This window comes from Arvicanthis niloticus, chromosome X (genome assembly GCF_011762505.2).
Source record: "Arvicanthis niloticus isolate mArvNil1 chromosome X, mArvNil1.pat.X, whole genome shotgun sequence".
Lineage (NCBI taxonomy): Eukaryota > Metazoa > Chordata > Mammalia > Rodentia > Muridae > Arvicanthis > Arvicanthis niloticus.
In genome coordinates this window covers 78,809,065-78,831,123 of record NC_047679.1, presented here as the reverse complement: position 1 = coordinate 78,831,123, position 22,059 = coordinate 78,809,065, and the positions used below count along the sequence as shown (strand labels likewise).

The 22,059-nt window shown below is 36.1% G+C and overlaps 2 pseudogenes; both read left to right on the top strand.

Annotated features, from left to right (window-relative positions):
- Positions 1-1,166: 1,166 nt before the first annotated feature.
- Positions 1,167-7,205, top strand: LOC117695039 (uncharacterized; annotated as a pseudogene).
- A 13,254-nt stretch (positions 7,206-20,459) lies between these two features.
- Positions 20,460-21,518, top strand: LOC117695037 (fructose-bisphosphate aldolase A pseudogene; annotated as a pseudogene).
- Positions 21,519-22,059: the final 541 nt, after the last annotated feature.

Below are 22,059 nucleotides of genomic sequence, written 5' to 3'. Positions count from 1 at the left end.
AAAGAGGGTATGTGAAAAATTTCTGGGAAAATAGTTTCTCTGAGTGGTTCTTACAAATATTTGTAAAATAGTGGCACCTCAAAGAAACTATGTTTAAGGTATACTTTCATGTATAACTTCTGTCTCTGACAAAATATAAACAAAAACTGATAAAAGTATCATTTCTCAGAAGTAAAATGGGTTATATTTTCATAAAATGGAGAAATATAAAGACATAAAAGAAGAAAATGTTAGCCCAAGTACAGTTTATCTTTTCTAGATGAATGAATTTGAGAGTTTCTAGGTTAATGCCACCTTGATTTCTCCATTTCAGACATAGTGTCTCACTATCAAATATTTTGAGCAACCAATAGTAGAGTCTATAACATACAGTTTTATCAGTCTTTACCCATCAATAAGAAGTCTATTGGTAGTGTCCCCCATATAGTATTAGGTTGTCTATAAATTACAGAAGTGTCAACAACTCATGGGATATTGCTTTATTCTAAATACATTTTGTATAATTAGGTATTAGTCTTATTCTTGAGTATAACCAAAAGAAGTAGAGGCTAGATATAAAGAAACAGAAACTAAATATAAGTTTCCCAAATTACCTAAATTTTACAATATTGCCATTCTTTTAACCTTACATGTGAAAACAGAAATATGTATATATTATGTAATATTTATGATATATATTTATATTTTTATGCATTATATATACTTTGAAAATATAAATTTACTGATAGCTTGATCACTGTAAAAGACATGAGCAAGAAAAGCAACAGCATAAATAAGTAGATTCATTATGAAGCATGACAGAGGTCATTCTTTGAAAACTAAAACTTAAACAACCATGATCCATCAAACATACTAGTGGATATGTATTGAAAAAATAAGATAAGCCTTTCAATAATATAAACACACTCATGTGACTTTAATTTTTTTCAAATCTGACTTTTAATAATGGTCCTTGAATGCTTTAACCTACCTTGCAGCTCACCACTCACCAGAGGTTTTGGAAAAGAAAGGATATGGAGGAAGTGGACCTATTTAGTAAGGTTCTTTGGAGCAACTCCCATCTGTGTTGTCTGGAAATCAGCAGGAGCAGGTTGATCCACTCACAAACACCTAAGGGATACACCAGCAATCTGGTTTGATCAAGTCGGATTAGCAATAGTGGTGACATGACCCAGCAGAGACAGCCAGCCCTCAGCCTCAGCTCAAATCAGCAGAAGGGACCAACAGGAACACTTGTGGCTCTCATGTCTTCACTGATCTTCACTTCCCTGAAAGAGGCACAGAGGAGAACTTCTCCTGGTGTTCCTGTTGTTCCCTTCTGCTGGATTGAGCTGACGTTGAGGGTGAGGCCTGGCTGTCCCTGCTAAGAAACACTTCTTCATCCTCATGTTTCTTGCACAATAACAATAATAGTCAAGGTATAGACTTCAGATGACATCAAAACAGAGTTAAAAGGATCAAACACTAGGCATTCTGTAGCATAAGAAGTGAAATGTTATTCACAATAACGTATGAGATATTTTGTGACTATCAAGAAGATGAAAGTTCAAACCTACAATCACAAATGGTAAGAAAAAAATACTAAGTACCCTGGTTTGGTATATATGTGTTTATATATAATGAAATATTACACTGCATTCTATTTTAAAAAGATAATTTTAAGACAATCCCAGTACAGCCTTGACATTATACATTATCTTTAAAATTTATTTGTATTATATGATAGCTGTATTTTAAAATCTAGAAAATACTTATAATCATATAATTTCAAAAGGACTAGAGTTGAGATATAGCTTAACAGCTTGGTTGAGGCTTCTTCCTGTGTTTTTCTTAGTCTCGAATTTTCTAACCATTGAAGACAAACACAAATTTTAAGTCCCTTTAAATCTTGTTATAGACTGAATTTAAGTTAGATTAAAGGTCACACCTCATTTAAAAAAGTTTGGAAGCTACAGAAGTAATTATTACTTGTTTGTATGTATGTGGTCATGCATATATAACATAAAAATAAAAACTTCCTGTCTTTCCCCTTTTTTATAAATTTTAAGTGCTATGACTTTGGCTTAAAGTCTCTCTTATTTAAATGTGGTAAATTCTTATTATACTTTTAATGTTCTGAAATGTCTTATAAATATCTCTGGAAAGAACTGCAAGTTGAGAAATATATTTAGAAGAAAACGTGGCAACCTGTAAGCTTAAGTAGACAGAAAGAAAAAATGCAGTTTTGCATAAAGAGAGGTACTGAAGGATCTTATCCTTTAAAATGTGAAAAGTTGTTAACATTTTACTTTTTCAACATATCATAATATTTTATGTACTATTAGTGCATGCTTTTGATGTGCATTCTTTCTTTTCCTTTTATGTGACTGTTTTCTTGCCAAATATTTACCCAGAGAAGTATAAAATATGATTATCTATTCCCTCTACCGTTTCCTGTAAATACAAATCCTTTTTAAATAGGAAAATAAATATATTATCAAGCATCTTCTTTTGCAGACCCCAGCAGTTTTATTGAACAGCAAATGTTCATTAGTATGCACTGATATGAAGACGATCTTACTGACAATTCCCAGAGTGTTCCTTCTTTCATAAGCAGACTGCTGATGGTTGATGTATAATCCATCTGAGCATTGCAATAAAAAATAAAATATCGCGAAATATACATAGGGCTTCAAAGGAGCGAGTGCCAAAAACTTTCAATAGACAAGAACACAGTATTCACACAAGGACTCACATAACCATTTTACTTACTTAAATTTAAAATTCTTTATATAAAAAGAAACAAAAAACAAAGCAATAAAAAAAACATGGTTTTGAATACCTTATAATTGGTCTTTTAGGTTTCCGGTTTCTTAACTGACTTTATTAATTAATCAAACTGACTTTATTATTTAATCAAAGACAAATTTCATTAATCAACACTTACAAAATTGTACATGATTTTTGAAAGTTTACTTTTCTTAACCAAGGTTCAAGCATCAGGCAAATGTAAGAAAATTCTGGTAATTGGGAATCTTTTGTTACTTAATGCTAATCACGCTGATATGTTAACATTGTGGATGATGTAACAGACATTAAATACAAATACCCCTAGATAATTTCTGATAGTTAATTTATTTGTCTATTAATTCATTTTTGGTGAATAGTATTTAAATCACCTTAACAAAAGCTAGGGTCATGAGGGAAGAAGAAAGCTTTTGTTTTTATTTCTTAAATAATTTCATTGTTTTATTATTACATTTTTTATTAATTAAAATGATTTTCAAATTTAAATGTATTTTCCATAATTTATTTTTTATTCACATTACATCCCAATCTCAACTCCATGCTTCCTCTCCACCCAGTCCTACCCTTAGAAATCCCCCCTACCAACCAAAGAGTGTACATGGCCAATCTGTAACCCCTACTACATATGTAGCAGACCTTGTTTGGGCTCAGTGGGAAAGGGTGCACTTAATCCTGTAGAAAGGATGCCCTGGGGAAAGGGGATGCTAGTGTGGTAAGGTGGGAGTGGGTGGGTTTGTAGGGGAACACTCTCTCAGAAGCAAGGGGGATGGGGTGAAGAACTCATAGAAGAGGGGCCAGGAAGGGGGATAAAATTTGAAATGCAAATAAATAAAATAATTAATAATGATAAAAACAAAATCCTTACTTGCATTATCTCCTCCCCTTCTCCTCCAAGAAGGGGAAGCCTCACTTTGGTATCACCCTACCCTGGCACATCTAGTCCCAGCAGGGCTATGTACCCCTATGAGGCCCAATCAGGCAGCCCAGGTAGAGGAAGAGGATCCAGTGGCAGACAACAGAGTCAGAGACAGCACCCACTCCAATTGATAAGGGACCCACAAGAGGACCAAGCTGCACATCTGCTACAAATGTGTGAGGGGCTTAGGTCAAGTCTCTGTATGCTCTTTGGTTGGTGGTTCAGTCTTTGTGATCACTCATGGGCCCAGGTTAGTTGACTCTGTAGGTCTTCTTGTGGTGTCCTTGATTCCTCTGGCTAGCTCAATTCTATCTCCTACTTTTCCATAAGACTTTTTAAGCTCTACCTGATGTTTGGCTATGAGTCTCTGCTTCTGTTTCTATCTGTTGCTGGATGAAGCCTCTTAGAAGACAGTTATGCTAGGTTTCTGTCTTTAAGCAAAGCAGAGTATCATTAATTGTCCAGGGATTGCCTCTCTCCATGGATTGTTCTCATGTTTAAGTCCTGCCTGGTTAAAAGAAGTAGCCACTTCAGACTCTATATTTTCAGCTGGTACAAATCTCAGCTAGGGTAACCCTCACAGAGACTCCCATTGCCTCCACCATCATAGTTTTTTAGCTAGTCTCAGATAACCTACACTGATTTCAGTTCTCACCCCTAGCCTTCTCCTGTCCTTCCCAGCTGATTGTCATCCCCATATTCCTCCTCGTCCAATCTCCCAGCTAGTTCCCTCATTTCATCCACCTCTGATGACTATTTTGTTTGACCTTAAAAACATCTATTGTTACATTTTAAGAGAGGAGTTACCTTTGGATACCATGATGTGTACAGAACAAAAATGAAAGGAAATTATCTACCTAAATATTTTCCATTCCAAATTCAGGTTTTCTATGTCACAAATAAGAGGAATGGGTATTATCTCTAAGATGCTTTCTGAGTAAAGTGAAACCAAAACCAATGGAAACTAGAGAGGAAACCATGGTGAGCCTGTAACCTTAGGAATGGGGAGGCTAAGATAGGAAACTCACAAGTTTAAAGTTATCTGTGCTAAACAAATATGTTCAAGTCCAATGAAAATTGACAGTTTTCAAAAATCTCTGACAAGAAAATGAACATAAAACTTTATTTTATCACCAAGCATTATCTGAACTATCATAACAATACTGTAAAACACTCATATCTATTCTCATTATCCAAACACCACATTGTTGAAACTAACAGAGAGATTTTAAAGCATCTCATGACTGTGTTCATCAAGCCTTACCTGAGGTAACAATATCTAAGGGGATAAAAGATAGACATAAAAGACCAATACTTGGATACTGGTCAAATAAGTGAGCATGGTATCAGAAGAATTATTTTTTCTTACTAGTAACAGGTAGATCATTTAAATTAATTAACAGAACATTAAATAGAAACAATAAGGCATTTCCTGACCAGCAGCATGGAGAGACAGAGGGATTCTAAGTATTTTGTGTATGTTTAATTGCAACTGCTATGAAAAAGACAATTAAAGAATAAAATATTATGTATAGTACTTTTCTATCTTTTTGTAATTATGATAATCTAATATGTATTTCCATAAAATTTTGATTCATATTATCTTCATGTAAGCTATACATAAGACTGTGTCTCAAGAACACTAACCATACTGTATTTGTCTAAACATATTTTCCTTTGATTAAAATACATTCTTCTCAAATAATATAACCTGATTATGGTTTTTTCCTCCCTCTACAAATCCCAGTTCCTCTCCACATCCCTTCCCATTCAGATTCACCCTATTTCCTTTTCTAATTTCTGACCCAAAATTTGTCCTGCCTATAAGAATTACAGGGACAAACATGTTGAAGAAACTGAGGAAATGGCCATCCAATGACTGGCTCAACTTGAGGCTCATCCCATGGGCAAGAACCAATGCTTGATACTACTAATAACATGCTATTATGCTTGCATACAGGAGCCCAGCATAATTGTCCTCAGAGAGTCAGTTTAGCTGACTAAAACAGATGCAGAGACCTGCAGCAAAATAATAGACTGAGCTCTGGAAGTATTGTGAAAGCGGTGAGGAAAGGATTGAGGAACCCATAGTGGATAGGAACTCCACAGGAAGATAAACAGAGTCAACTATAACCTGGAACCTTGGGGCTCTCAGAGACTGAACCACCAAAGAGCGAGCATGAGCTGGACCTAGAACCCCCACACTGATGTAGCAGATGTGCGGCTCAGTCTTCATGTGGGTTTCCCAACAACTGGAGCAAGGACTAACACTGATTCAGTTGCCTGCCATGTGGATTCTGCTATATCTGGGCTGGCTTGACTGGCTAAAGTGAGAGAGGATGATGTACCTAGTCCTGTAGTGACTTGAAGTGCCAGGAGTCATTTTTCAATAAAAATAATAATGTCACGTATCTCTTAAATTTTTGTCAAAAAATTTTATGAACAAGGGTTTTCCAATAGAAAGCAATTGTTGCGTAGACATAACCAATAATTTGGACAAACACTATGAAGATTCAAAAGACCCTTACTGCTCTAGTCTCTGCCAAAGAATTGCCACTTGTGTGAATACCCCAAGATAAATGGATTTTCTGTGCCAATGTTCTCATGGGTACAATGGGCTAATGTGTGAAACTGATACAAATTCTTGTGGAGAGAATGCCTGCCAACATGAAAACACCTGCCATAAAGACCCTGGGCACCTTGTGTGTAGATCTGCCCTGCTGGATATGTTGGAAGGTTCTGTGAGACAGATCACAATGAATGTGCTTCTATCCATTGCCACAATGGGGCTGTATGCCAGGATGGAATCCAGGGCTACTCCTGCTACTGTGTGCCTGGATACCAAGGCATTCTAAGTCATTGTGACTTAGAAGTGGATGAATGTGTTTCTGATCCCTGCATGAACAATGCTGTATTCCTCACAGATGTAGAAAGATACATATGTGTCTGTCCACAAGAGAATTCTGCTGTGAACTGTGAATTGGAAAATAATGAATGTAGATCTCAGCCATGTCTATATGGTACCATGTTTCAGGATGCTCCTGGGGCTCACTTCTATGACTGTAGACCTGGATTTCTTGGAGACCACTGTGAACTCAACTTCAATGAATGTGCCAGTCAGCCATGTCTCCATGGAGATCCATGTATGGATGGAGGAATCAACTTCTACTGTGACTGCATGGGTAGTGGATTTCCAGGGACACACTGTGAGACTGTGATGCCACTTCATTGGTCAAAGCCTTCTCACAATGATACAACATGTGAAGATACTGTTGACAGCTATATTTGTCACTGCTGGTCTGGATACACAGGTGCTCTGTGTGAGACAGACATAAATGAATGCAGTAGAAACCCCTGTCAATTTGGGGGAAAATGTGCTGAGCTGTTCCCAGACAATCAATAGGGACACATTTCAGGCTTGTCTTCTTCCTTCAACTACCTTGTAGCCTCAGGCTGTGTTTGTATCTGTCAGCCTGGATTCAGAGAGAGAAGCCTAGCATAATTGTCCTCTGAGAGGCTCCACCCAGCAGCTCACTGATACAGATGCACAGACCCACAGCCAAACATTAGACTGAGCTCAGGAAAACTTATGGAAGAGGTAGGTGGGTGAGTGACTGAGAAATGTGAAGTGGACAGGGGACTCTACAGGAAGACCAACAGTCAACTAACATGGACCATTGGGGGCTCCCAAAAACAACCACTAATCAAAAACCATATAAGAGCTGGACCTAACACCCTCCACCACATATGTAGCAGATGTTCAGCTTGATCTTCATGAGGCTCCAGAATAACTGGAGGGAGGATTAACCTGGCTCTTTGACCAGACTGGGGATCTGGTTCTCCTAACTGGGCTGCCTTGTCTGACATCAGAAGGAAAGGATTTGCCTAGTAGTACAGTGAAGTGCCAGGGTGGGTTGGTACCCAGAGGGGCCTCTTTATCTTAGAGATAAATTGGAGGGATTGTTCAGAGAGAAGCCTTGTGAGAGGGTTACTCACAAGAGAGAAGAACTGTGATCAGGTTGTAAATTGAATAAATTAATGAAAGAAAAACAAGCTTCTAAGGAATAATAATAAAACTGAATATAATAAAACAAAAACAAGCACATCAGAATTGGACAAAACAAAGAAAAAATAAGGCATAGAGCCTACGAGAACTCACAAGAAACAGAGTCCCACTTGTTCCTACAATCAGGAATCCCATAAAAACACTAAACTGGAAGCCATAATATATACACACAGGACCTGATTTTCTGGCTGGAGTGCCTAACCATATTTTTATGCAAATATGAACAGAAAGTCATATAATGTCTCAATAAACAAAAACATGTTGTACATATTTGGTATAAAATGTGTTTGATACTTTCAAATTTCTAGTAGAACCCTCTTTGGATATCAACCAAAATCAAAAATTGTATCATGCTATCAAAAAAAAAACCCACTGTGATACAAAATGTACTGGTTTAGGGAAGTGGCTATTAGAAGATGAATCTTTAGGGAATAAACATGTCTGCAATGAAATTTCTTTTACATATCAGAAAAATCAAAATAATTATATCTCAAACATATGTTATGTGTGACATAATGAGTGAAAGTTCTAGTTCAGTAGGTGATGCAACATATATACACACACACACACATATGTATATATATGCATATATATATTAGTTACTGTTAAGACCGCTTAATTAACTGTAGTTTTATTGTCTTTGTAAGTATACATGTGTAGGATGAAAGAAAAAGTACAATAAGGGGTAATAAATGGACAGAAGTCAATTGTTTATTTTGTGTCATTTCCAGAAATTGAAAATCAAGCTTTCAAAACAGCATTAGGAACTATTATCAAAGATTTTAAATATAATTTGTGGCTGATTTGCTAATGCTTATAAAATAATATATTCTAAGACAAATATGCTGTTTTGCTTTTTTTTTCAGCTTAACACAACTCAGAGTCATATGGGAAAAGAGAACCTCAAGTGAAGGATTGCACAGAGCAAACTGGCCTCTTGCAAAGTCAGTGAGAGATTGTCTTGTTTGATGCCTGATATGGGAGAGCCTAGACTGCTGTGGCCAACACCATCCCTAGGCAGGTGGGCTTCAGCTTCACTAGAAAGTTGGTGAGCAAAATTGGAGTCCAGTGTTGCTTCATGGATTCTGATTAAAGTTAGTGCCTTTCATTGTCTTGTCATTTGTTAGTAGTAGACTGTAACCTAGAAGCTGTACACCGAAATAATCCTTTTCTCCACAAATATTGCTTGTACTCAAAACTTATATCACAGCAATTGAAAAGAAACTAGACCAGTTTATTTAATTAATATATATATTATTTTTGTCCACACTAGGAATTATTGATAGGAATATATAAATGAGTGTGTGCTCCTTGTTATATTTATCTAAGCTAAATGTAAAGAAAGTGAACAACTGAAAAAGTATATATAGAGAAATTGAATAAATAGTTACAAGATGGAAAGAAAGGTTAATAGTTTCAGATTTAGATATGCTGACAGGTCAGAACTATGCACAACCTTCTAAGCTCATTTAATTACAATAAAGTAAAATTAGTCTTTTTATCTCAATATCAAACTTATTCTTTATTTTTTTTTCTTGTCATAACCATGGTTTCTGATTTTATGTTCTGATGAGCCTAGACTTCTATGTTTTTGTTTGTTTGTGTGTTTTCTGTTTTGGGGGGTTTGGTTTCTGGTTTTTGGTTTTTCAAGACAGGGTTTCTCTATATAGCTCTGGCTGTCCTGAAACTCACTCTGTAGACCAGGCTGGCCTCGAACTCAGAAATCCACCTGCCTCTGCCTCCCAAGTGTTGGGATTAAAGGTGTGCACCACCACTGCCCGGTGAAGCCTAGACTTCTGAACTATATTGCCTTTTACTAAAAATGTTTCAGACCACTTACCACTGTTTAGTAGGCTTGATTCCATGAAGAACTCTAATTGCCATTGTGATTAATAATGTGTTTCTCTGTGGATATTTCATGATGAATTGAAGTTACAAATTTTCATTGTATTTTAATAGGAGATGCACTGGTGTTTATAAAATAAAAGGCCAATTTAATAGTTGAAAGTAGTTATAATGATCCTGGTAGTGAGCAAACAGTTACTTGTTAAAATGAGAAAAGAGTAGAAAACAATCTGGCTGAAAAGTTCATAAAGTTGAACAGCACAATGTGTCTAATTATCCTATTTCTTTAAAAGGCTATAAACTGTCACATTTTGTAAATGCCACAGTTGCAATCTCATATACAGAAATGTTTCTAATACAACTTAGTGAAGAGAGGAGTTTGAAAAAAATGGTTAAAAACAGAACTGATTGAGTGCTTATTTACAAAATATCTGCCAAATAAAGGATGGAGGAAAGTGTGCTTTCAAATGTTGACACAGAATAAATAGAAATGTTTTGGAAGAAAAATAATGTAAAATTATTCATAAATCTACAGTGATCTGATTTTAAGTGTTGAAATTTTGACAATGTTCACATTTATTTTTGTTCTTGAGAAAGAAATAAATAGGAAGAAATTATTTTTAAGACATCTTAAAATCTGTGTTGTGCTTTGAATTTATCTTTCTTTTGAGCTCTAAGTGTCTTTTAGCTCAAATTTTTTTGATCTAGAGTGTAAAAAACAAAAAAAAATATTTCTAATGACAGTGTGCTTCTCTACTTGCCTAAGTTAGCATTAGTATTTATAAAAGGCTGCACTTGATCATTGTAATTATGTATGTTTTCCAATTTCAATGTCATATTAGCGATCATTATCCAAAATGCAACTATTAAGTTACAGTATAACAAGAAGTATGTTCTGACAAACTATTTAAAAGATCAATTAAAAAATTATTTAATCATTTCAGGATATCATATCTGTGTTTTACTTTGTAATTTTTATTTCACTAGAACCTGTACTCTGCAATGTTTCATATCAGCCTACACATGTATCTAAAGTAAAAATGATAAGGTCAAAACTCCACAAACATTTTAGAATTTCTTCCTGTCAAGTTGCATAAAACTTGATATGTTATGTTCCTTGATGATTTTGTTTTCTTAACAAAACAACTAGTAAATTATTAATTCTATAATTTAATAATCCTCTATTCTGAACAAGGAAATAATGAGTATTCATTATTTGAATGTGTGAGATGAGAAAAATTTTGCGTGCATTTATTGTTGGCCTTTAGAATATTTACATAATTGCAAAGTACAGAAAAAAAATACATGTGTGTTTCATGTTCACCTTGTTATTTATTGTTTTAATCTTACATGAAGCCCAGCAGTCTTTATACTAATGGACTTGTCATTACCATGCAGTAAAATTGGGAGATGGTATATAATAGGACTTTTAGAATGTGTGAATGAATCACTGGGAGGAAGTCAAACCTCAGAGACATGCTTTTAAGAACCTGAAACTTTTCTCTTTCATCTTCCAAGGCATCCACTGAATATGATGCTATTTTTTACTATGGACACAACTGAATCCAACTGAGAATGGAATAACAACATAATCTAAAGCAAACATTCATATATTTATTTTTCGGGTATGTTGTTCGAAACAATTGGTCTAGTTCTTACTAGTTTTAGAAACAACTGACTTGACTAGAACTTACATGATTTTATTTGTCAAGTTTCCAGTAGTCCTGAAGGACATTAACAAGAAAACTGAAGATATTCAATAATTGGTTATAATAATTTAATCTTTTAAACACATATAAGCTGAACCAGACCATATATAACCATTTGAAATTGATGTTTTTTTACATTTTCTTTTAGTATAATGATGTGTGTATTTTCCCAATTTGTTCCTGTCATTAGTTCATTGTTGTTTATATTTGAGTTCTTAGCCTATTGGAACAATTGCCAGTTTGATTTATGTACTTGTTGAAGGAAATCTAAATTCATTACATTATGGATAAGTCTCTATAATCATGAAGGTACATTGCTTGTTTGAAGATACAATTTTAATTATTACTTATAAATAGACAAGAGAATAATTACCAGGTCATATCATATTTGATTAATTTTGTAAGAAACAGCTAAATCTTCTTTTCCAGACTAATTTAATAATTTTATCATCAACCTGCAATAAGAAATAATTTCATCACGGTTTCCCTGTTAATATATTTATATTAGCCATTTTAATCATTCATAATGTTGAATATTTTTAAAGGACCCTTTTGGTATACATAAGCCATTTTTGGTGAAACTCTGAAATAGCATTTCAAGTCTTCTTTTAGCTATTGGGGAAAAAGCATTGTTTCTTTACAGTTTATACTTGTAAGATATTTATGTTTTCTAGATATACCTTTGTTCAGAGTATAATTGTCAAAAGACCCTTGTAACAATTAGTATGTTCACTTTTCTTAACTCTATATAAAGGTGGGAAGCAGTATGTGCTATGGCTTCAGTTTTCCTTTGTTATTTCACATACCCTAGTACCTTTACATTTCAATATGCATGTTAGTATCAGTCAAATTTTTACTCCAGATAAATTGGGGGGACTTTGAATTGAAATACATGAAATATGCAAGTCAGGTCAGTTTAGGAACAACGTATGTTTAGAGTATCAAATTTTTCAATTTTTAAGGTTATTTATTTTTATATTATTTTTGAAATTTTCATACATGTTTATGATCATATCTGCCATGTATTTCCTGCTTCTAGTTCTCTCTATATTTTTCACAAGTAGCTTTACCCAGATTTATTCTATGCCTTTCTTTGGAATCTTACTAAATTCAGTTAGTGTAATTCATATGTGCATGGATATGAAGTCATCTGCTGGATCATGGGAAACCTACCAGTGGTTATATCTTAAAAAGAAAATAATTCTCCATTCTCTATGAACTATCCAATACCAATAACTCCTCTATGTTTTTATGTTCAGGGATGGAGCCTGAAGATTACCTACACCATCTATACAAAGATTTTGTCTGTTTTGATCTTCTGCAGTTGTTGTTCAGTCAGCCACAGCTACTATGAACTCATGAGTGCTAAAACCATGCCATATCCAGACAACAGCATTTCACCACAGTGCTTCCATCCTTGAGCTCTTACATTGTTTCCAAGTCACCTTGTGCAAACTTTCTAAGTCTTGGTTGTAAATGTGATTAATATAGATGTTTCATTTAGGTCTGTGTACTTATTTTTCTTTCTCAAGAGAATGACAAGTTATATATCTCTACATTCATTGTCTGTTGTCCAGTATAAAAAGGAAACTTCTCTGATTAAGGTTGAGAGTAGGTCAGGCTTATAGAAAGAAGCTTGGATATTTAGAAGGAAATTTAATATAGAGCATATTTTCTCATTTATTTTTACTTTAATTTCCCAATAACTGTATTTCACTATTAGAGGTTGAGGTTTGTTTTGGAGTGAATGTGCCTCAAAAATAAATGTTGAAATTTTATTCTCAATGCAACAATGTTAGGAACTGTATGCTTTTGAAAGATAATCACTCCTTTATTAAGTAATATGTGGTGAATAAGATCAAAATACAATATGTTTACATATAAAAATGTCATAATGAAACCAGTTATTATGCATAACTTACATATGCTAATGAAAACTGTAGATAAATAGTGATGCCCTTACAAAACAATTAGGTACATAAGTTTGATCCTCCTACTAGTAATTCCACCTTCTTTGTGTGAAAAAAAACATTTCTTTTTTTAGAGAATGTAACACCCATAGCCTTATTATTAAAGCAGAAACCAACCCCCCTACACACACACACACACACACACACACACACACACAGTAAACAAATATTCCAGTGCCTAATCTTGGGTTCCATTGCCTCTAACAGTGTGTGAACAAATACATATTTTAAAACACAATGCATATTTCATAAGTGGAACTAAAAACTATAAGTTGTCCCTATAACAATTACCAATACAGAAACACTTGGAGAATCCATCAGAAGAAGTTGGAACATTGTTTAGGATAATGGTAGAACATTTTCTGTAACTATGCCAAAATAACTGATAAAAACTGCTTACAGAAGTAAAGGTTTGGTTTTGTCTTGTGGATTCAGAGATTTTAGAATGTGTTTGGTGGCTTCATTGTCTTGAAAATTAAGTTAAGTTATATCATGCAGTCATGAATCCAAAGATGAATAGGATGTTTTCCTGGCCACATTGCAGCAAAGAAAAAGATATAATACCTAACAGCATGTTCCCAGGAAGCCACTTCCTTCAACTTGATCTCATCTCTTAGCATTATACCATCTCAATAACCCATTACTTAAAAGTAGGTCAACCAATAAACACAATAGTACAGTCAGTGAGAGCCTTCAATTAGTTGTTAATATTCCCACCCTGAACATTGGTGTTCTTCAACAAATGGTAATTTTGGGGACATTTCCAACCCAAACCTTAAAACCATAAATGGATCCTTTAGGGAATTCTGATAAGGATATAGAAGAAAAAGCTCTAGAGATAAGCTTGAACTTCTTTAGATAGGATTAAAATGGTCATTAGCATTGTGTTGGTACAAATATGGTTGCAAAGGAATGGAAATGAAGTCTTTGATAAAATGAAGATTAGTATATTGACACCTATGTGAAAATGTGACCTTATTCCAAAACAGCAGTCTGATTTTTAAAACAACTAAAGACAAACCCATGGAAAGTGGGCTTGGAGAAAGGAAGATGGCTCTTGCCTAGTGTGCCACCTCTGGCTCTGATGTGCCCATCAGACTTTGAGAGATGAAGGAAAACCAGTTGAGCCTTAGGCAGTCACTTATCCTGCCAAGTTAGTGTAATATCTTCAGAATGATTTTTTTCCTTTCTAGAGGGAAAAGGGAGACTCCCTAAAACTCAGGAGTGTAGCAAAGTGTGCACACTCAAGTATCCTCTGAAACTTGTCCTTTATGGAAGGTATCACTCAGGAATGATAAGTAGTATATTTGACAGACATTTGGAATGATTCATAGCCTTTAATTACTGCATGTAGTAAAGTGCTATAAGACATAAGCAATTTAAATACTGTATTCAAGGCTAAATGAGAAACCAAGTGGGGAATCTTTAAATAGCAAATATAAGATGAAAACAGTAGTGTGACAAAGAGATAAGGAGATTAATATGTATAGTAAGAAAAGCAAGTTATCATTTTTAAATATTTTTATTACTTTTATTTTTTACAGTCCATTATTTGCCTCTCTCCCTGTCTGCCCTCCCAGTTTCTCATTCTATTCCTCCCCCCATGACCCCAATAGATGTCTCTGCACCCCCCAAGACTCCAGACTCCCTGGAGCCTTCCACCAAGGCCAGACCAACCAGTCCTCTGCAATATATGTGCTGGGGGCCTCAGACCAACTAGTGTATGCTGCCTGATTGGTAAATCAGTGTCTGAGACATCTCAGGGGTCTGGGTTAGTTGATACAACTGGTCATTCTATGGTGTCACCATCCTCCTCAGCTTCTTCCAGCCTTTCTCTAATTCAACCACAGTGATCGCTGACTTCAGTCCAATGTCTGGAGATGTATATATATATATAAAGTTGCTTGTTGGGCCTCTCAGTGGACAGCCATACTAGGCTCCTGTCTGTAAGCACACCATAATACCAGTAATAGTGTTAGGCTTTGGAGCCTCCCCTTGAGATGAATCTCCAGTTGGGTTTGTCATTTGACAGCCCTTCCCTCAGGCTCTTCTCCATTTTTTCCCTTGCAGATTTTTTAGACAGGAATAATTTTGGGTCAGAGTTTTTGACTGTAGGATGGCAACACCATCCCTCTACTTGATGCCCTGTCTTCCTACTGGAGATGGACTCTGTCAGTTTCCTTTCCTCACTACTGTGCATTTCATCTAAGGTTCCTTCCATTGAGTCCCAAGAGTCTCTCACCTGCCAGGTCTTTGGTATGTTTCTAGAGGATCCCGCACACCTCCCACCCCTGAGATGTACCCCCGAGGTTGCATTATTTCCATTCATTCTGCTGGCCCTAAGGGTTTCTCTCCTGTCTCTATTTTCCTCATATCTGATCTTGTTTCCCAGCAGGTTATCATTTAAAACACTCACAGTATTGAAGGCCAAACCATATAAGGCAGAAGATCTGTTGACTCATGGGACCTCAAGGATATCAAATCATGCATGGCCTCAAACCCTCATACAAAGATCTCTATAGCACTTACAGCCATTTTGTCTATAGTGCAATTCGGGACAAGTTTTGCATAATCCATTGCTAAGAACACTTAAGCAGTGAATCTTAGTGGTATCTATGAAGAACAGACTCACTTTTCAAGTAAACATTGTGCAATATATGTTAGCATGGCTACCTCTGTTAAGGTTTTAAAGATGAATAAGAAATATCCAGGCCCAGTGAAAGCACTTGCCACAGAAATGGAACCATTACAGAGAGTTATTATTAGCATGTAACAGAAATGCCAAACAAAATTTGAGACCCTCCAAAAACTCCCCTTGACCAACACACACACACACACACACACACACACACATACACACAAGGTAGGGCTTATTGTAGATATTGATTTGGAGTAGGGCCATTTTGTAAGATCCAGCTTGTAAAACTGACAGAGAACATCTACATGGAAGATTCACAAACACCAGATTTCACCTAGTGTGAGCTTTTAATATAAGTTATTCATATATTTCTTTTCTATGTTGTCTTTTCTTTTTAAAACATTGTATTTATAACATATTTTTAATTAAATCCTATTTTATATAGTTAATTAAATTACTTGAATTTATTTCAAAATATAGAAATTCCATGTTTTTTTAAAAAGTAGGAAAGACTATATATAAAGCATCAAAACCAAACTCCAAACTAGCTTGTTAAATATTTTCCCCATTTCTTTGTGTGCTTGTGTGTGTGTGTGTGTGCACATGCATGTGCATCTGTCTGTCTGTCTGTATGTATGTATGTATGTCTGTATGCACATATAGGAAGTTTGGTAATGTAGAGCACGTTGAGACCCGGAGACTCGGTAGGCACACACCTGAGGCTTAGGTGATATCCAGCACGCTGCCAGACTCTTGTCTTGGAACACATGGCATGCTTCTCACATAAAAGAGATGAGACCTGTGGTCATATAGGCCCAAAATAGAGTTCTCCATGCTAATGAGACACCTAGAAGCCCAGAGTGCTTAGCTAATAAGCTTTCCTTCCCAGGCATTCTTCCTTGTAAAAAGGTATTTAATCTCAGGCCCACTCTGAGAAGTGGGGTATGGTTTTATGCATCCAGCTTCCACCATGACAATAAACTGTTAGAACAAACCTTGGACTGTCTCTTTTCATCAAGATCTGCAGTAGGGAGCCATGAAGAAGGCCTTCACCTACAGAGCCACAGCCTAGTCTTTATAGAAAGTCTCTCTGCTCCCCCAGCCACAACCTCTACCAAGTCTGCCACTGCCAAGGTAAGGACATTCCCTGATGGGAAAAACTGGAGATCCCCTTTTCCATGCCCCACCCCACCCAAGGCTAGATGCTGTCTCTAGCCCATGGCCTCTTGACTCTGTCCTCCGTTCCTCCATGACTCTTACTGGCACCTGGATATCCATAAGACTGAGAACCCCATGACCCCGGCCTTGTTGCAGGGACTCCAGCTTTCCCACAGGTACCACTGCATTTTTCCATCCCCGGAGCAGTGTCTCAGGGCTTTCCTACAGCCCAACACCCGGCCCTGGTGGGTGTGGGATAAACACAAACTTCTCGAAACATACCACCAACTGGTGACCCACACAGACCCAAATAGAACTCTAGATTATTCAAGTACCATGGGTAACCCCTGACCTAGTTCAAAAGACCCAGACTTTCCTTTCCCCTCTTCTCTATTTGCATAGTGAACATTTCTATTAGTGATTTTCATCTCTGAGCTTCAACCCTATTTTGTGCTTCTTTTATCAATGAAAATGCTTCCTCATCTATTTCTTTTGCTGATTCATAACTAATAACCCAAATAATAAGTTTTCCATTATAATCTATGTTCTTATGTGTCAAATATATTTGCATTATTTTTATTTTGCATGTTCAATATTCTCATTTTCAGCTCTTCTCTTTAATCTTCCAATATTTCTCCTGTATATTTTTCCTGAGTTTTAAATTTCCTTCTCTTATTTTGAATATATGAAACAACTAGTGAAAGTCATGTGATGTAAAGTTTGGAATCTTAAGGGTGCCATGACTTTAGAAGGTCAATTACAAATTTTGTTAACTGTTTTAATGTCTACCTCTGATATGTTCTTAATCAAAACTTCAAGAGGACTAGAACTATGAGCTTTCTATGCAGGATATAAAAATTAACTCCTTTAATAAACTATGCTACTGCAAGGTAATAAATAAAAATAGATATTGCCTGAGATACATCTTTTTGGATATAGAGCATTTCCTAAAATGTTAGCAACAATATGTTACAGTATTTTTCCTTGAACAAATTATCCTGTTGAGCACATACTAATGGCAAGTCTTGGAAAAATCAGCCAAATGGTGGTGGATTTTGAAAGACCATATTATTATTTAGAAATAGTTTCTTGCCTACGCTCTCTCATATTTTAAGAATTCAACAACTATGTTAAAGGGAAAGTTTTATACATTCTAAGTTTAATATGATTCTTGCCTACCAGGCAATTTCCTATAATGGTAAGAAATCTCTCTCCCCACATTCTGCCAAAACACTCTGGAGTTTGCATATATTTTCCCTGAAATTATCCTATTTACTTAAAAATTACCCAAAATATTCCACTCTGTAATTCCTGCCTCATTGCTAGAGTGTAACTCATAGATGAATCACATCACAACTGGTTTACTTTGAAAAGAACAAATCACAACTAAATAACATCGATATATCTTTACACACTTATAAGCAATGTTGAAACACTGAAAATTATTTTCTCTATCTGAGCACTGACAACTAAAAGACAGAGTTCCTACCTAAAAAAAATAAATGGAGTGAGTGATTGTAAACTGCAGACTGTACTTCCTAGATCCCTGTCCAATAGTGTCAAGAAAAAGAAGCTAGTGTGGGAGGAACACAGAGAATCTGAGCGGCCTCATTCACAAATAAACATGGGTTTAGGGCTAGGTTGTTTTTCTCTGCTTCTGTTAGTTGTATGTGGTGAGGGGGTAGGAGGGAAAACAACTCTTTATGTTAAGTAAGCTCAGAAAAGGCAAAAGGACGATTGGCTCCCTTTTAAAACATGGAGTTGTTTATCAGACCTGAAGAAGAGAAGGATGTCCACCATTTGTTTCTGTCCTGAGTTTCAATTTCTTTAATGGCTTGGGATTCTACTAATATATTGCCTTTCAACTCCCTAACTAATCTCTTTTCTTTCAAAACAAACTGGCCTTTATGTCTATAATAAGCTGAGTATACCCACTGATCTTGTAATAATTATTTTTCTCAAAGGTATTCACTGCCACAGGCTACTAAAATTTAGGGACAGGATTGAGAGTTGTAGGGAGTGAGGAAGCAGGGGGATTACATAGGCTGATACAAGCATGTACTGCAGAAATGGGAATAGCAGGTTGAAATTGAACATGGGAAAATTTAGTCTGAATGTCAGGAAAAGTTGTCAACCCACAAATTTAATTAGGTAGTGGAATAGCTTCCCAGAAGAAATGGCAGAAATTTATTGCTGGAGCTATTTAAAATTGGCCTGGACGAAGCACTAGGGAATACACAGAGTGGGCAATCATTCACAGGTTCTTGGGGATTGATGTATAGAGCAATTGGGCTTTTGCATTTCTAATTTCATGACAATTATTCCAGCACTTCTCTTTATAATGGTAGGTATTTCCATTTTACAAGTATAACCTGGAAAATCAGAACATTATACTATTCCATAGGGATAACCACAACCACTTTTTTAAAAGAGGTTGCAAGTATATTCTTATTTAATGCAGTAAAGACTCAACCATTCTTTATTTCTTCCTTTTTTGTATTACTGTGCAGAAAGAAATCCTAGGAGACTTCTGATATTTTCTTTTTTCGTTGTTACATGAGGAATATGCTTTATATATTTTTCAATTTTCACTTTTTGGACTAATAATCAGTTCTTTCAATAACCTGTCTACTTTTCATTTTCTGCCTGAATAAAGATCCACAATGGACATTTTTTTTGCTTTAGCTGTCTTGCAAAACCCCTGTTATACCCCTATTCATTGTATTCAGGATGTTATTTCAGTATATACTTTTTTCACTACTTTGCATCTTTGGTGAAATTATTGATAACCATGTCTTAAATGATCCCTGATAGCCAAACCAATAATTCTTATTTTATAAGATATTTAGGTATTTTAAATGGATTAAATATATGCTGTGTATACATAATGTTCCTTGGTCATATTCAAGTAAATTCTACTTGGTAGCATTTTCTTCTCAGTAATTGTATGAGAAGTATATTCTCATTCATAAGTAGCACATATCAAATAAAATATTGCAATGAAAAAAATCTAGGACCATTTATCTTCTCTCAAACAGAACTTTACCTGAACCCATTTGGAATGTAAAGGAGTATATTCCCACCTGTATCTTTGTTTTTATTCTAGTAATAAACGAAGCAAGCCCTCCCACAGAACAGGGTTCTGGTGACCCTAGCCTTGTTCACTCCTCAGTCCTTTCATCTACCCACTGCTACACCAGGCAGATTAACCCTCTTCTGAGCCAGGAATGTGCTGTCACTGGCACCATGCCCTACCCATATGCAGCCCTAACACTTGGTCAAAATTTGCTCTGGGTAAGGCCATCCTGGCTGCAGATTAGTTCACCAGAAGCACTATCAAGTGGTTGCAGTCCTTTGACATAAACAATGATTCTACATCCAGCTACTGCTGACTGCTGGTGAACATGTGAATCCTTGTGCTGGCTCAGGTGTGTATAGATAAGCCTCTTCCATCAAACAATGTACGAGAAGATAGATGATGAGCTTCCCTTCTCCCTAGTTTATCAAGCCCAAGGACAGTGTTGTGAGCTTTAAGGAAGATAAGTGTATGGCGTCCCTTGCAGGAACCAATGGTAAGACCACTGTCCAAAGCTGGATGGGTAGAATTCCACTCTGCCCAATATAAGAAGGACAGAGTGGAATTTGTGAGGAGGCTTTGCATGTTAAAGATTGGGTAACACATTCTCTCAGCCCTTGGCATCATGGAAAATATCAGTGTTCTGGTTCATTATGCCAGGATTTGTTAGCAAAAAGGCATTGTGCCCATAATGGTGCCTGAAATCCTCCATGATGGGGACTATGGCTTGAAGGGCTGCCAGTATTCAACTAAGAGGGTTTTGGCTGGCTACAAGGCTACAAGTGACTGCCATGTATATCTGGAAGCAAGATTCTGAAGCTCAACACAGGAACCCCAGGCCATACTTTCACCCAGAAATTTTCCAATAAGAAAATTGCATGGCAACTGTCATAGTACTTCATCAAAGAATGCCCCCTCCTGACCCTGAAATCATTTTCATGTCTGGAGAGCAGAGTGAGAAAGTTTTACAGAAACATCAATGCTATTAACAAGTGGTCCCTACTGAAGCCATGGACCTTGACTTTCTCGTATGGCCAAGCTCTGGAAGCCTCTGCTCTAGTGGCCTGAGGAGGGAAGAAGGAGAAAGTGAAGTCTTCCCAGGAGGAGTACATCAAACAACCCCTGGGCAACAGCCTTGCTTGTCAAGATAAGTACATCCCAATTGTTCAGTCTGGAGCCAGAGCCAGTGAAACTCTATTTCTAACCATGACTAGTGAGCTGAAGTTGTCTAAGGCTAACCCATCAACACTCCAAGCCTCTGACTACTCACTTGCTACTGAGAACAGGGGGGCTTTCAGGCTCTTTCCCATCACTCTTGCTGCCCTGATGACTGGTGTGTGCTGCTGTCTGTAAATGCTAATTCTGCCATCCCTTCCAACACACTGCCAATAAGCAACTATTTAAGGGTGGAAATAATAATCAAAAATACAAAAAAAAATTAGTCTCTCCTAAAAAATATTTTTTCTTGAGTTATCATATTTAATTATGACAAAATTAAGTATATGCACCTAACATCATGTTCACAAAAGCACAAAAGCTGCTTGTCCAGAGACATATTGGAATTGTTGGAATTAAACCTGGAATATAAATAATTTAATATCATTGCATGTGTTTCCTAAACTTCAATGAAATGATCATTGTCAATCACGGAGAATTACTTCCTAATAGACAGTGATGACTTCTGTGGACTGCCTTGACTTGTAACTTTTGATAACTTTAGGAGTAAGTGCCAATGAGTTACATTCAGTGTGTTACTGTGTGTGTTAAGGATACATACAGGTAAATACAAGTTGCCTTTTGTGACCTAATTATCCCTACGTTAGTTTAATATTTGACACTTTGAGTAAATTTGCTGTTTTGGTTTGTTTTGTTTTGCATTACTTTGGGTTTTTTT